At 41.8% G+C, this 13,979-nt stretch overlaps 3 long non-coding RNA genes across 3 annotated transcripts in view; 1 reads left to right on the forward strand and 2 right to left on the reverse strand.

The window, feature by feature from the left end:
- The window catches only part of LOC308596291, a 19,063-nt gene extending 15,879 nt beyond the window's left edge, over positions 1-3,184 (reverse strand). The window contains exon 1 of the long non-coding RNA XR_014012444.1: positions 3,142-3,184. This is a non-coding gene — a long non-coding RNA (uncharacterized lncRNA). The remainder of the gene's footprint in view (positions 1-3,141) is intronic.
- LOC308596292 overlaps positions 1-3,228 on the forward strand; it is a 30,290-nt gene extending 27,062 nt beyond the window's left edge. The window contains exon 3 of the long non-coding RNA XR_014012445.1: positions 3,163-3,228. This is a non-coding gene — a long non-coding RNA (uncharacterized lncRNA). The remainder of the gene's footprint in view (positions 1-3,162) is intronic.
- A 4,664-nt stretch (positions 3,229-7,892) lies between these two features.
- LOC308596211 lies at positions 7,893-8,867 on the reverse strand. The gene is made up of 2 exons (XR_014012406.1): positions 8,733-8,867; positions 7,893-8,057 (listed from the first exon to the last, which is right to left on the reverse strand). It is a non-coding gene; the product is annotated as an uncharacterized lncRNA (long non-coding RNA).
- Between the last annotated feature and the right edge of the window lie 5,112 nt (positions 8,868-13,979).

Here is a 13,979-nt window from a genome sequence, read left to right on the forward strand (position 1 = left end):
AATCAAAAGTGTAAAATATATTTTTAAAAATCAGCAAATACACCCATATAATCAATGCACACTTTACAGCTACAGAAGGTGAAAATTCCTATAGGCTGCACTTTACCATAAGGTTTTTTTGTGTTTATTAAGGTTGACAAAATTGTGGGGGGTGTTTGCCCCCCTGAGAGTTCTGAAACTGCACATATTTGTTGATTCTTGTTGTATATTTGTATTTTGCTTTTCAGCTCAGGAACTCATGGCTGTGTACTTTGTCCTCCCCTCTTTTTATCTTTGCAACAGCCCCGTGAGACAGACTAGGATAACTTATACAAGACTAGGATACACCAGCAGCAGTTCTTGCCAAATGGATTGTGTAGGTGGATGCAGGGCCCCCAATCGACATGCAGTGAACTGCCTTAGGAAATCCTGTTGGTATCATTGGAACTTCAGAAGGGAAGAAGGGAAATTGGGGAGAACCCAAAATGGACAGATGCGCCCATTCCTATACAGTTTTAAGACCATGTGCCCTGTTTTCCAACCCAAGAGTAAAAGCAGGGTGGGAGGCATGCAAGATAGTTTTATCTTGCCTAAAGACAGCTGAAACCCTGCTGCCTGCTGTTTTTTGGAAGACTGTCAATATCCGTTCAACTTCTGCAACAGAGTTCAAGGCTAGCAGCTTCAGCTCCTGAAAATAAACACTATACAACTGCAGCAATAGTCATTCAAGGCTGAAAGATGGAATGGAAAATAGGGCAACCTTGGGAACAGCCTGACGGACCTGTTTGCAAGTTATGAACAAACACTAGCTGTGGGAAAGAGAGACGGTGTCTGCTTTATCAGATGCACAAACTGAAATCCTTGGTTGGCAGCTTTGTGCAACGTGGTCATAAAGGGGGAGGAATGGGAGCAGGAGGCAAGCAGTACAATCTGTGATCTCAAAGATCCATTGCCTACAGTAACCTCCTCCAACTCCTCCTCCTCCTCCTGGGGCTCCTGGGGTTGCAGTTCAACATCTGGACGACACCTAATAAGGAGAGTCTGGTTCACAGCCACGTTCAGTGTTAGAACTACACCCTTGCCTCACGTGTTGGGCAGAATCACCACTTTGCTCATTCCAAATGTGTGTTTTCCCCCACAACAGAATAACATGGCTGGTTTTCTCCTATACAGTGGTACCTCGTGTTAGAGATGCTTCAGGTTACAAGCACTTCAGGTTACAGACTCCGCTAACCCAGAAATAGTACCTCGGGTTAAGAACTTTGCTTCAGGATGAGAACAGAAATTGTATGACGGTGGCGCGGCGGCAGCAGGAGGCCCCATTAGCTAAAGTGGTACCTCAGGTTAAGAATAGTTTCAGGTTAAAGACAGACCTCCAGAATGAATTAAGTTCTTAACCCGAGGTACCACTGTATATGTTCTACATGGAAACAAAGCCTATGGGCCACACTCCAGTTTCATGTGTTAAATCTCTGTTACAGTACATTCATATACAGTATTGATCTAAATGGACATAATGGTCTGACTCAGTCACGAAGGCCTTTCAAAATCTGAGATTGCTTCCCAACAGCTTTTATTGATACGTTTGCCATTTTTAAATTGTTTCTGCTGGGTATACCACCACTTTGAAAAAGTGAGAGTTATGACTATTTAAATAAAGTATGTAAGAAAAATCAAGGAATACGTTTCCCCATCTTGTAACAGATGACACACCCAGCCACATAGAGTTGCAAGTTCTACTGTTTATTTGGGATTTTAGCAGTCATGGAAGGTGTTGACATCCCTCTGGGTGCAGATTCTTCTAGACAGCCAACCAGGTTCCATCTTGTTACCACTGATTAACGATAATTTGTGATGTCTTTCTACAAATCTAGCGGCTCTTGGTTACACAATTTCTGCTGTCCCATAAAATATAATCTATGCAGAAAGAAAAATAAGGCAGCTGAGATACCAGGGTAATTTGTGGGTTGCATCTCCTTGGGATGCAACCTCCCAGGGTTATTTATTCCATTCATTACATGATTATAGCTACCCATCCCAAACATTCCCTGGGCAACATACAGTCGTACCTTGGTTGTCAAACACCCTGGAACTTGTACATTTTGGCTCCGGAATGCCGCAAACCCATAAGTTATTGTTCTGGTTTGCCAATGGTCTTTTGGAACCCGAACGTCCAATGGGGCTTCTGTGACTTCTGATTGGCTGCTGATTTTGGAAGTAGAATGGACTTCCAGAATGGATTCCGTTCAACTTCCAAGGTATAACTGTACTGCAAAACAATACTAAACATGCAATATACAGTAATACTATAATCTTATTATAAAAGTGTTGCTCACTAGGACATCTTTCCTACATGGAAGGATGCATATGCATGAGACAGTTGTCACAGATCAGAACCATGGACAGATTTTCTGTATCAGCATGAACACAACACCGCTAAAGAGTAAGTTTTCCCTTGGAAAGGAGTGGGGCAAGGGGAAAACTGCTCGTACCTATGCCCAGAAAGCAAGGATCAAGTGCCGATCGAACCTAGCTTTCTAGAGATAGCACAAGGCCCAGCTGCTTCTTTAGGCATACACAATATCCGAAGGAAGATGCACCAATGGCAACATGCATCTGGTGGGAGCAGCAGTAAAGTACTTATGGGAGGCTTCTCCATCCACTCAGCTTAGTCCTACCCACTAGTGTGCATGTAATATAGCAGGATGCTCCCATTAAAAGAGTATACACACACACACACACACACACACTTGTAGCTCTCAGCAGAAAAACAAATGATTGCATAACTCTATGTATGTATCACCAATCTGGAAATGCCCATCTGGAGCTCCAGTCATCCCTGGCCATTGCCCATATTGTCTGGTAATGGTGGGAGTTGGAGTCCAATAAGATCTGAAGGGCCCCAGGTCACTGCCTTAAAGATTGTGATGGGTGTGGATGGGATGGAAGGCTGTGCCCTGCAAGATGAAATGAGCCACCTTATAGAGGCTTAGGAACAAGAGGGGAAAGCGTCAAGTTGCTGGAAGTGTTTGGTGAGGTGAAGAAAACCAAATTTACCATATTGATTCAAACTAACCAGCTAAATAAATATTGACTGTTCATGTTTAGTGTATAATGTTTTAGGCTTTTGGAGCATGTGTTATCTTAGGATCATTTACCAACCTTATGCTTCTTCCATTCCAGATGTGGTCCCCTCTTCATCTCCTAGACAAAACATATATTGAGTGTCAAAGCAACACTTCCTAGGTGATGAAAAATATCTGAGCCATGCCAAACCTTACTTAGAAAACAACAACCCCAAGTATACTTGGTTGATGGGGATCCCTGGAATCACAAACCCAGAGCTTCCCCTGCCATTAAAGACTTCCTAGCCTAGACATCTCCCATCCACTTCTTTTCAAGGCTATCGGTCAGCAGCCCACCAAACCACAACATGAGAAGGAAACCTCCGCACTTACCCGAGGAAGGTACCTTTTCACCAAACACTTGAACTTCACACAGTGAGAGGATACGAATGCCTGGGATGGTGATAGTTACATACCGCCCTTGCATTTTTCTACAGCCAAAATTGGCGGTTCTCCCTCGGCCCAGTAATATGATTGTAGCACACCTTGAATAGGAACCAGTTCATATTGATTAGTATTAACTAGAAGTCATATTGTAGGATGGATCAGAGGTAACATGCTTCTTAATGCCAGTTATTAGGGACAAAGGCTGAAGAGGGCTATTGTTCTCATGCTCTATATATGGGGTCCCAGCAGGCATGTGGTTGGCTACTACAGAAAACAAGAGACTATTTAACCTTGGCCTTCATCTAATCTAGCAGGGCTCTTCTTAGGATCTTAAAGAAAAGTCAAATATAACCCCTTCAATATCATCACTCTGTTACCCTACCTTGGACTTGTGATTCCACCTTTTCCTGGTGAGTTTCCAATTCGGATTTGAGCCCCAATTATTCGCAGTGCACAGCAGTCTCCTCGATTGGTGATGCTAACCCTGGACACACGAAACTCTGCTCCCAAATCCACTGTCCACCATGGATTCAGTTCTAGTTTTGTGTGTGTGCAGTGGCCATCCGTATAGTTAGTAGATGGTGACCCATCAATGGCATTCTCAGGCTTTCCAAGGTCATTGTAGATACTGGACTGTGACGCCTTACCATCAAGAGCCACATTGGGAACTATAAGAAAGAATAGAAAATCTTGAAAAAAATATCACAAAAGCTGAAAGTGTCCATGGGCCAAAGAGCCCAAGATCGCTTATTCACCATTTGGTTTTATTTCATTTCATAAACAACCACAGCAGCTCTGGAGCGTTAGGTCCAGCAGGTCTATGTGAATGTCTGGATTTAATACAGTTTAAGATTAAGTATAGAGAGATGAGCGCCACAACCCCAGAGTCGTCCGCGACTGGACTTAACATTCAGGGGTCCCTTTACCTTTAACTTTAAGATTACTTTTTATCTTCTTTTATGAAAGAAAGATTTATAATGGTTTTGATTTAGACAATGGAGCCCTTTGTAATCATGGGCCATTCATTCTTTTCTTCAGCATATGTTTTATATTATTGACTTAGTAAATCACATAGCTGTATCCTGTATTTCCTTATTGGCAATTGTAATAAATTATTTTTAAAAAAATAATGCTTCTTTCAGGTCTGTGATTTGTAGGCATGGATCCAAGCACAGCGTTTTTTTGTCACACCACTTTCCTGGGAAAACTCACTGTTTACTGCTTAATCAAAGCAAAAGTCAAACAGGTTTTCTGTGGTGGCACAAATAAAAAACCCCACTCCCTTGCACCCATGCCTAAAAATCACAGTTCTCTGCCTAGAAATTGTGGCACAAACAGAAGTGTTGATGGGCCCTCATTCGGTGTTATGAAAGCTTCCAGTGCAAAGTAAAACCAGAAGTATAATGGTGCCTCTAAACCTTGTCATATTCTACTTGAGGTTACTGCAGCAAGTAGCACGAAAGGTTAGCATACCCTCCAAGTATCCCTGTTTTCCAGGGATAGTTCTGGAATTACAGAAGCCATCCTGGCTTCTGATTTGATTCTGGAATGTCCCCAATTCCCCCATCATTGCCACTGCCACGAAGCTTGGGGAGGAGAATGAGCTGGTGCTTGCTCAGGGCAGCAGTGGTGGCACCAGCAGTGGCAGCTGTGCAGGAGCATCCCGGTGCCTCTAAGGTGGCCTCTCAATGGACCGCTTGAAGCAGCTGCAGGAGAGCAAGTGAGGAGGAAGAGAGGCTGCTGCTGCCACCCGCTGGCTTCAAGGTGCAGACGGAGCAGGACCATCCTGGGCAGAAAAAGGGGAGCAGAGCAGCATGCAAGGAGTCTTGGTTTTTTTAAAAAACACCACTTTGTGCACCCATGTCTAACCTTGCCTCCTTTTAAGTTATTTATTAGTGTGTTTTTCTTTTTGTAAAGATAGGTAAAGGTACCCCTGACCATTAGGTCTAGTCGTGACCGACTCTGGGGTTGCGGCGCTCATCTCGCTCTATGGGCCGAGGGAGCTGGCATTTGTCCGCAGACAGCTTCCGGGTCATGTGGCCAGCATGACTAAGCTGCTTCTGGCGAACCACAGCAGCACACGGAAACGCCGTAAAGATACCATAAAATTGGGAAATTTTGGAACAGGATGGAGATAAGTTCAAATTACAAAGTCATGAGAAATTGAAACATAAAGTAGAAAATTGGTTTCAATATCACCAAATAATGGAGTTTTTCAAACAGGACAGGAAAATTGGCTTCCAGGTGGAAAAATCAAAACTAGAAACTGAATTGCTAGAACCCAATACTAAGAATCTATCTAGAATGTACAACTTGTTGCTGAAATGGAATACACAGGATGAAACAGTCAAATCGGTTATGATTAAGTGGGCACAAGATATTGGTCATAACATTATGTCTGCTGACTGGGAATGGTTATGGAACACCGGTATCAAATTTACGGCATGTAATGCCTTAAAGGAAAACATTATGAAAATGGTCTATAGGTGGTACATGACCCCAGTCAAGCTGGCAAAAATTTATCATTTGCCCGATAACAAATGTTGGAAATGTAAAGAGACTGAAGGTACCTTCTATCACCTTTGGTGGACGTGCCCGAAGATTAAGGCTTTCTGGGAAATGATCTATAATGAAATAAAAAAGGTACTTAAATGTACGTTTCCTAAAAAACCAGAGGCCTTTCTCTTGGGCATTGTCGGCCAATTGGTGACAAAGAGGGATAGAACTTTTTTTATGTATGCTACGACAGCAGCAAGAATACTCATCGCAAAGTATTGGAAGACACAAGATCTACCCACTCTGGAAGAATGGCAGATGAAAGTGATGGACTATATGACATTGGCTGAGATGACAGGCAGAATCCGTGACCAACGCAAAGAGACGGTGGAAGAAGAATGGCGAAAATTTAAAAGCTATCTTAAGGACTATCATAAACTTAATGAATGTTAAAGTGTTGTGGTTCCTAGAAACAAAGGGATACAGCGATATAAGATTAGAACATAGAGAGGATTAGGATGACAGAGATTGAAAGTAACAATTGGGAGTTGCTAAAAATTTTGGACATTGGGATGCAGAAAGGGGGGGGTATGGGGAAGTCCTAGAAAAGAGGTTTAGGAAAATATGTTATGATATTATACATGTATGTTTGTCTTTTTAAGTGTTTGTTTGTCTTCAAAAAAGTTTGTAAAACCAATAAAAATTTTATAAAAAAATAAAATAAAGATACCATAAAATTGGGACTAGGGGGTTTCCTTAGGATGGTGGAAGGTGGGTGTGCTGTGTCCCATTGGTGTAGTGGTGGTGGAAATGCTCAGGGGGTGGAGGAATGCTGTCAATTGTTGGGGGAGGGTGAAATTTTCCTATTTTCATTTGAGGAATGTTGAAGGGTATGGGTTGGTTGTGCTTAAGACTGCATTCTTGTACTCACTTACCTGGAGTAAATCTCCTTGAACTCAATGAGCTTTACTTCAGTGACACTAAAAGCCCATTGAAACCAAAGGAACAAGTTAGTTGTGACTAATGCAAGTTCTGTTGTCAATTAAACCAACCCCATAGCAAACGTGGCTAGAATTGCCCGGTGAGGGGCTTCCGGTTCCACACTGCCTTAATGCAGGCAGCTCCCACAACAGCGGGAGATTGTTGGTGAAGGAAAAACAAGGGTGATTGAGGGTAATTATCCTTGCAAATTCCCCCTAGGGACAAGGGGGAATGGGCTTCACTCACAGTTTGTCTCAGTACCTGGCTCTCACTCCGGCATGGATTGCGAGAGGCAGGAAGGCGCTGAGTGCAAAAGCACTTTGCCTGCTTAAAACCCTCCAATGCCACCAATAAGAAGCAGACATTATCCTGTTAATTAGAGCTTAATTGGACTAAATTACTGGAAAAGATAGGGATCACAAACTGTGGAACATTAACAACTGCAAGGACTTTAAGGATTGAATTAGAGGTAAAATCTCATTTGGTGCCAAAGACGGTGTTGGGGGAGGGGAGCCTATGGTTTCTTTATTTAAATTTTTTCTTCTCTACAATTATGACTTGGCAACTCTCCTCTGAATGTTTAGTTCAATTTATATTTGTACAACGAGGATGGAAGAAATTGGATTATAGATATGCAATATAACATTAAACGGAACTGTGTGTGTAAAAAAAAAAAGGAAAAGGGAAGGGAAGCTCTGTTTTGCAAAAGGTTTATGATGAAAACTTAAAGCTGACTTTTCCATCCTTTATTATTTATGGAATGAATTGAATAATGCTAAGAGGACTTAGAATTTAATTTAATTGAAAGTATAATTGCTCATTTATCTTCATTTGGACAAAAGGAGATCTGTGAACTTGCCAAGGAACTTATAAGGTTCATTACTGAGTCATCTGCAGTTTGACAGACCACTCTTTTCCCCATGCTGAGTGGAAAAATTGTGAAAACAGGTTATTTATTGGGACAGCCTGATTTTTGCAGCTGTTATTAAAGTTGTAAAACAATGAAGCATGGGACAGAACGATGGAGAAATTTCTGGAACAACAATGGGATATCAGCTTCACTCAAGGCATGATGGATAACAGCAACAACTGGGTGAAAGAAAGACACGACATCTTACAAGGACAGGAAGAAACACTACGGACAGAATAATTGCCACACACAGGAAGAACAAGGATATAGTTTGAGTTCCTGACTTGTAGTTTTATAAATAATTTAATGTGTCAACACGAATAGAAGTTATTAATATTGCAGTTGTTGTATATAAGGGATTATTATTATTATGACCGGAATGTAATGGAAATTAGTAAGATTTTGGAACGCAGAAATAAAGGAAATAACCAAGCCATCAATTCTAGCATGTGGGGTGGGGCACCTCATTTGAACTATTGGTATTAATAATTGTATTGTAAATTGGTATTGCTATAATGAGACTATTATTGGATTGTAATTAAAAATAAAAATATTATAAAAACCCCAAACAGTAGTTTCCAATGAGGAGGGCAGATTGAGCACTTCAGGAATTTATCTTGACTCTGATTACTGTTAAGAAATATTTCTTAACCAAAACAGAGGCCCAGCTCTAAAGGCAGGCACTCATATAGGAAGCCCTATTGAAATTAACGGGATATCTGTAAGTCACAATTAACTTGTCATATTCTTTTCCAGTGGGAATTAAGCCAGCCTTCTATGGGTTTGCACCAGTGAATATTGGGGGGGGGAGGAAAACTAGGGGGAGGAATGACACCCAATTCTTGGTAACGCACCTTCCAATGCAGGCCGTGTAGGCAGGATGGTCAAGAGCATCAGCAAAAGGCAGCATCTCACAGTCCTTCCTCGAAGCATCGTGTCCTTTTTGGGCAAGGCTCAGGAGACAGACTTACAGAGAGAGAGAAGCGCTCTTGACTTGAGTGCCCTCAACAGAGTGGGAAGGAGGTTATTAAACTGCCCAGGATGCTGCTCTCCTCCAATCAGAAAACTGTTCATAGCAAAGACCACTCAAAGTTTCCTTTCAACTTTGTGGTCAAAGCAAATATTTGACCTCTTGCCAGTTATTAAAACATGAGGAGATTAGGTTGATAAAGGGCAGGCTGAGATAAATGAGACAAAATATCAGAAATAGTACATGGACAATGGTCTTAAATGTAAATAAATAGTTCAGTTCTTTCTTTCAGAACAAAGTTACACAAACACTGTATCACAAACCACAAAAAGACCCCTCCAGCTCCAAACCTATATAGAGCTGTATCATGTGAAGCATCTAACACTTGTTCTGGGATTAGCTATTCCAATCATATCACACCAGCTCTTTACTGTCAGCTGTGGGTCTGTTCCTAGGCCCAATTCAGAGTGCTGGTTTTAACCTTTAAAGCTATTAGCAGCCTTTGGGTCAGATTACCTAAAATGGATTGCCTCCTTGCCCAACCAAGAGACCGTATTGAATGCTAATCCTGGAAGACCTGCTCCCTGCCTTGCAGTCCTTTTCCCAATTTATGTGAATTTTTTCTACTTTGGTTGTGTATTGTTATGGCTACTTTTGTAACACTTGTAATTATGTAAATTCATGCTGTACATCACCATGAGCATGGTTTTAACTATATTTTTAATTATTATTATTAATAATAATTTATTTCTACATCACCTTTCCCCCCTGACAGTACTCAAGGCAGCTTACAGATAAAAACAAGAATTGTTAAAAACTTAGGGGGAGAAATCATTAAAAAGACATTAAAAGAATTAAAACTATATACCTATATAAAATCTGTTTAAAACATACCAGTGCTCCACCCCTTTCATTAAAAGCAGCCAGTTTCCAAGAGCCTGTCAGCAGAAGGACAACAAGGAGGGCGCCATTCTACCTTCTCCAGGGATGTAAGTCCAGAGTCTGGAAATGTGGCACCCAAATAAAATGATGGTGAAGATGCCTCCTTGGACCTATAGATCTTCTTTGGACACTCTTCATTGTCCATTCCAAAAGAAGAAAGGGTGTCTACCAGATTAAGGGTCTTTTTGGCAGTGGCACTCCAATTGTTTTGGTCTTTTCAACACCAGGTGATGATATCTTTTTGTTTTCCCCAAGTGTTTTAAGAACTTTTTCAACCTCTTCAGCATTTGTGCTGTGCTACATTATTGCATCTTTTGCTATTTCTGATTCTCTCCCCTTCAGTTACTTAGTAGTATGTTATCAAGGGTGTTAGGGGAGGGGTGGTACCTCTGGTGGGGGACATGTCATACTCCTCCTGGGGTACTTTGCCCAACTTTGGTCCCCACCCTGCACCCAGCTCTCACCTGTGGCTCCTAGAAACTGTCAGCATGCGACAGCAGCCACACCTGGGGAATGGCTTTCGCTGGCCAGCTAAACCAGGTGAGGGCAGCCGATGGGTTTCAAACCATTGGTGAATTAAAGGACTCTCTTGCATGTGAAGACAGGCTCCTGGGGATTGAGCGGGTGGGCCTAATAGTGGGTCCAACAGACAAGAAGGTGGTTTGTGCACATGCTGTAGAGGGAAATGAGGGGCAGATGGGGCTCATCAATCCAGGAAGGTAGCCCATCTAAGAAAAGGAAAATTCTGGACCTAAACATGCACTGCCTTGTGGAATATATTCAGGAGAAGAAAAGGTCAAGGAGCAAACCGTACACATACTGACAGTGAAAGGGAGAAAGCCGACAGCTCAGATTGCTCCACAGCTCTCGAGTTTCTAAATTAGTCTTAACTTTGTGTTAAGGAGTTTCAACTTGTCTTACCAATATTTTATGGAGTGGAGACCAGAGGACATTTGCCCTGGAGATCTGTTTTTAATTAATTTTAAACCCATAAGAATGGCATTTGTTTGTGGAGTACAGAGACTGGGTAGTGTGACGTGTCACTCTCTACCTATTATTGCTATAATTTACCATTTCCTTCAAGTAAGAAAGCCGCTGAGTGTTGTAACATCTTCCACAAATTTGCTTTGCTCAAGAGAAAAACCTGTCCTGCCTGGAGTTTAGCAACTAGGCCGGGAGTTGCTGAAAGGAATTAAAGGAATTAAAGGCAAAAGAATCTGCCCTATAGTTCAGTTCAAAATATTAAGTGAAGTAGATCTATCTGATATGGTGGTTACAAGAATGCAAAAAGAAAAAGATTGGAACAAGTTAAGCAAGCCAGACAAAGCCAAACCAACAAAGGAAGCTATCAAAATATTTCTCTCCCATTGATAGGACTCCCTCAAAGCAGGAAAGTACTACTCCTCTGGTGCAAGGAATCTCCATGCACTGTGAAATTGTGTAGAGCTTAGAAAAGAGAATGAGTGCTTTCCCTCTTCTCCCTCTGTTGTGTGAAGATGCCAGCACACAGGAAGCTGTTCAGGATCTTTTGTCATGGAACTGTCCCTGATTCCCCATGGCTAATTCTCCACAGCCTTACCTGTTGTCTAGCTTGAACAAATCAGTTATGTTAACACAGTGATAAAAGGCTCCCAACTCAGGAAAGCCCAAGAGTCCAATCTTGTGCCCTGAGGAGTTTTTTTTGGCCATTTGTCTATACCTGTGATGTGTATAATGATTTAACCTTATGTGCTATAATGTTTTTTTTGTGACCAGTTTGTTTACTTTTGATTTCAGGCTTTAACCTGTATTTGATTGACCAATAAAATTTGCTTTGATCCCTACACAAATCTGGAGTGGAGTCTCTATTATGGTTGCATGGCACCTTGTATTCCTGCTTCTGGCAACTCCTGCAGGTAGTGGAGAGACATGACTGAATCCAAAGCTGTAGCCAGTACTATTTTTCTAGAAAAAGAGGTGCAGGAAGTCAACAGGAATGTTCTCTTATAATGGTAATGGTGCCCACCTGAGCGGTGCCACCAGAGTTCTGAGTTCTGGTGAATTCTGGCTGGAAAATGCCCTGGCTGCATTTATGGGAGAAACAAGACTTTCTGGGGTGTTAATGCTGTCAGCCCCTCCATCATAGGCTCAGGGTGTGTGTGTGTGGGTGGGTGGGTGGGTGGGTGTGGGTGTGGGTGTACACACACCATATATCCTAAAGACACCAGTGTCTCTGCTGTCCCTCATTCTGGGGAAATCAAATCCTGGATAAGTACCTAGAACTACTGGAATCTTGCACTGCTCATAGATTGGGGTGGTGTGCAACAGTATATTATGCAAAATGACATACAAAGATGTGCATATTAGGAGAAATTCATGCAATAATATTGATGAATTCTTCTGAGGACTTGGGTTTTTTTAAAAAATATCACAGTGATGTGAAGATCTTAAATTAACAGGACTGCCAACAGGCAATGTCGGGGGTACACATGTACTAGGCCCCCAATACAGCAAGGGCCCTGGATTCTTAACATTCTTTTTAAAAAGAGGGCAAGCCAATCAAACATCTATAAAAAAAGCTAGAAAGCAAAATGTGGAGGCAACAATTAGGGAGATACAGAGAAGCTGCTATTGCCAAGAATGCTCAATAACATAAACTCTGTTGTTAAGCAATCAGAGAAAGGAATGCTGACCGTCCCTACCTGGTACTCCTAGATGGCCTCCCAGGGTGGCAGGAAAAAAAGAGGAATATCTTGTTATTGCTGCTAGTCTGGCACTGGATGAAGAGATTAGCTGTATGCATGTTTAAGTGCTGCCCTGCATGTCCACATTATTTCATTCACTCACCAAGTATCCTGCTTTTACAGTGGAAAACACAACTTGCTGTTTTTGGTATGATTTACTTGCAGGTAAATCATATAATTTAATAATATAATATAATATAATATAATATAATATAATATAATATAAAAATCATATAATATAAAGGGGTGCAGGTGGCACTGTGGGTTAAACCACAGAGCCTAGGACTTGCTGATCAGAAGGTCGGCGGTTCGAATCCCCACGACGGGGTGAGCTCCAGTTGCTCGGTCCCAGCTCCTGCCAACCTAGCAGTTCGAAAGCACGTCCAAGTGCAAGTAGATAAATAGGTACCACTCTGGCAGGAAGGTAAACGGCATTTCTGTGCAATGCTATGGTTCACCAGAAGCGGCTTAGTCATGCTGGCCAAATGACCCGGAAGCTGTATGCTGGGTCCCTCGACCAATAAAGCGAGATGAGCGCCGCAACCCCAGAGTCGGCCACGACTGGACCTAATGGTCAGGGGTCTCTTTACCTTCCTTTTTACTTGCAGGTAAATGAATAAATGAGGCTTCTCTGCTACCTAGTAAAAGTGGTGATATTGCAGTGTCCAGCCCACCCAAATGCAATTTTCCAAGACACAACCACTACTGGTCTCCTTGTCATCACTGGGCTACCATTGATTCACATGCAGTAACCACAAAAAATGTAAAATATAAAACGAATCAGCAAATGCAGCCATAAAATCATCGCACACCTTAAAGTTAGAGAAAGTTAAAATTCTTATTTAAAAAATCAACAAGGTTGACAAAATTTCTTTCTGAATGTGTTTATTTTGCTGAGAGTTCTGAAGCTGCACACATTTGCTGCTTCTTGTTGTTTATTTGTATTTTGTTTTTCAGCTCAGGAGCTCAAGCCTGTGTACCTTGTTCTCCCCTCTTTTTATCTTTGCAATTGCCCCGTGAGACAGACTAGGATAATTTTATATATATACATAAACATCAGTTCTTGCCTATGGACTGAGTGGGTGGATGTCGGGGCCCCAGTCAACATGCAGTCAACTGGCCTGGGAAATCCAGTGTTGGCATCACTGGAACTTCAGAAGGGAAATCTGAGAGAAACCAAATTTGACAGATGTACCCATTCCTAAACAGTTTTAAGACCATGTTCCCTATTTTCTAACCCAAGAGTAAAAGGAGGATGGGAGGCATGCAAGATATTTATTTTATCCTGCCTAGCTAAAGACAGCTGAAACTCTGCTGCCGGGTGGTTTTTGGAAGGCTGTCAATATCCATTCAACTTTTTCTGCAACAGAGTTCAAGGCTAGCAGCTTCAGTTCCTGAAAATCAACATTATTCAACTGTAGCAATATTTATTCAATGCCGAAAGATGTAATCTAATCTGGAAAATA

The sequence above is a fragment of the Podarcis bocagei genome, assembly GCF_964188305.1.
Source record: "Podarcis bocagei genome assembly, chromosome: 10".
Classification (NCBI taxonomy): domain Eukaryota; kingdom Metazoa; phylum Chordata; class Lepidosauria; order Squamata; family Lacertidae; genus Podarcis; species Podarcis bocagei.